Source organism: Tasmannia lanceolata, unplaced genomic scaffold (assembly GCF_043159265.1).
Source record: "Tasmannia lanceolata isolate RefF3 unplaced genomic scaffold, GAP_Taslan_0.1 ptg000101l, whole genome shotgun sequence".
In the NCBI taxonomy this organism is placed as follows: Eukaryota; Viridiplantae; Streptophyta; class Magnoliopsida; order Canellales; family Winteraceae; genus Tasmannia; species Tasmannia lanceolata.
The window spans coordinates 195,001-197,500 of NW_027518778.1; positions in this window are offsets into that span (position 1 = coordinate 195,001).

Below are 2,500 nucleotides of genomic sequence, written 5' to 3' on the forward strand. Positions count from 1 at the left end.
ACCCTATAGGAGGGTGGCATGCTGGTGGGCGTTTTTGCCCGGATAGGCACTAGAATGTGCAGATTTTGGGCGTTTTTGCCTGGATAGGCTAAGGAATGGGCATGCTTTGGGCGTTTTTGCCCGGATAGGCACCGGAATGCTTGGCCTTGGCTTGTCCTAGCAGGGCATTGCTGGGTTGGGCTCCCTTGGCCTTTTGGGCGCCTTGGACGATGTCTTGCGAAGACCATGGGCACAAGGCCATGGCATATGGTGAGGAAAGGACCACGGTTGCCAAGGTTAGGCACCGGAATGCTTGGCCTTGGCTTGCCCTAGCAGGGCATTGCTGGGTTGGGCTCCCTTGGCCTTTTGGGCGCCTTGGACGATGTCTTGCGAAGACCATGGGCACAAGGCCATGGCATATGGTGAGGAAAGGACCACGGTTGCCAAGGTTAGGCACCGGAATGCTTGGCCTTGGCTTGCCAAAGCAGGGCATTGCTGGGTTGGGCTCCCTTGGCCTTTTGGGCGCCTCTGACGATGTCTTGCGAAGACCATGGGCACAAGGCCATGGCATATGGTGAGGAAAGGACCACGGTTGCCAAGGTTAGGCACCGGAATGCTTGGCCTTGGCTTGCCAAAGCAGGGCATTGCTGGGTTGGGCTCCCTTGGCCTTCCGGGCGCCTTGGACGCTGTCTTGGGAAGACCATGGGCACAAGGCCATGGCATATGGTGAGGAATGGACCACGGTTGCCAAGGCTAGGCATATAGAGAGGAATCGCATTTTTGCCCGGATAGGCACCGGAATGCTTGGCCTTGGCTTGCCATAGCAGGGCATCGCTGGGTTGGGCTCCCTTGGCCTTCCGGGCGCCTTGGACGCTGTCTTGGGAAGACCATGGGCACAAGGCCATGGCATATAGTGAGGAATGGACCACGGTTGCCAAGGCTAGGCATATAGAGAGGAATGGACCACGGTTGCCAAGGTTGCGCAAGTTTTGGGCATTTTTTGCCCGGATATGCCCAAGTATGCCCCGATAGGCCCGTTACGCCCCGGTATGAACGCGTATGCCCGGATAGACTCGGTATGCCTTGGGATACATGCGTATGCCCCGATAGGCTTGGTACGCCCCGATATGCGCACGTGTGCCCCAGTAGGGCTCGGTATGCCCCGGTATGTACGCGTGTGCCCCGATAGGCCCGGTATGCCCCGATATGCACACGTGTGCCCCAATAGGGGTCGGTATGCCCCGGTAGGTACGCGTGTGCCCCGTAATGCACGTTTCGCTGATCTCCCCGCATGTCCCGCCCCTATATGTAATACTTACTTACTTACTTACTTTCTTTCTTGCTTGCTTGCAATGGTTGGGAGTGCCCGGCATGCCCCGCTGCAGAGACCAAGGGCGCAATGACTTGGCACCGCGGATGCCGGGACTCCGGCACTTCCCGTGGCACTGATGGTTGGTTCCAAAGACAAAAGGCCGTGCAAGGCCACCGCACCGCGGATGATTTTGCTCGTGCTGGCGCCTTTGTGTGGCCAAAGAACATGCGCGAATGCTCCTGTCGGAAGGGTTGGTGTCCTGGCCCCGTCGGGTGTCACGAATGCTCGGTTGCGAAGACCATGGGACCAAAGCCATGGCACGTCGGATGATGGCTCCAGCTGGCGCCCCGGCACTTTCTGTGGCATTGATGCTCGGTTTCAAAGACAAACGTGCGCAGGGCCAGGGGACCGCGGATGACTGCTCGTGCTGGCCTCGTTGGGCGGCATTGATGGTCGGTTGCAAAGAAAATGCGCGATTGCTCGTGTCGGGGACTGGCAAGCCAAGGCCAAGCGAGCCATGGCAACGCGGATGATGGCTCCAGCTGGCGCCCCGGCACTTTCTGTGGCATTGATGCTCGGTTTCAAAGACAAACGTGCGCAGGGCCAGGGGACCGCGGATGACTGCTCGTGCTGGCCCCGTTGGGCGGCATTGATGGTCGGTTGCAAAGAAAATGCGCGATTGCTCGTGTCGGGGACTGGCAAGCCAAGGCCAAGCGAGCCATGGCAATGCGGATGATGGCTCCAGCTGGCGCCCCGGCACTTTCTGTGGCATTGATGCTCGGTTTCAAAGACAAACGTGCGCAGGGCCAGGGGACCGCGGATGACTGCTCGTGCTGGCCTCGTTGGGCAGCATTGATGGTCGGTTGCAAAGAAAATGCGCGATTGCTCCTGTCGGGGACTGGCAAGCCAAGGCCAAGCGAGCCATGGCAACGCGGATGATGGCTCCAGCTGGCGCCCCGGCACTTTCTGTGGCATTGATGCTCGGTTTCAAAGACAAACGTGCGCAGGACCAGGGGACCGCGGATGACTGCTCGTGCTGGCCTCGTTGGGCGGCATTGATGGTCGGTTGCAAAGAAAATGCGCGATTGCTCGTGTCGGGGACTGGCAAGCCAAGGCCAAGCGAGCCATGGCAACGTGGATGATGGCTCCAGCTGGCGCCCCGGCACTTTCTGTGGCATTGATGCTCGGTTTCATAGACAAACGTGCGCA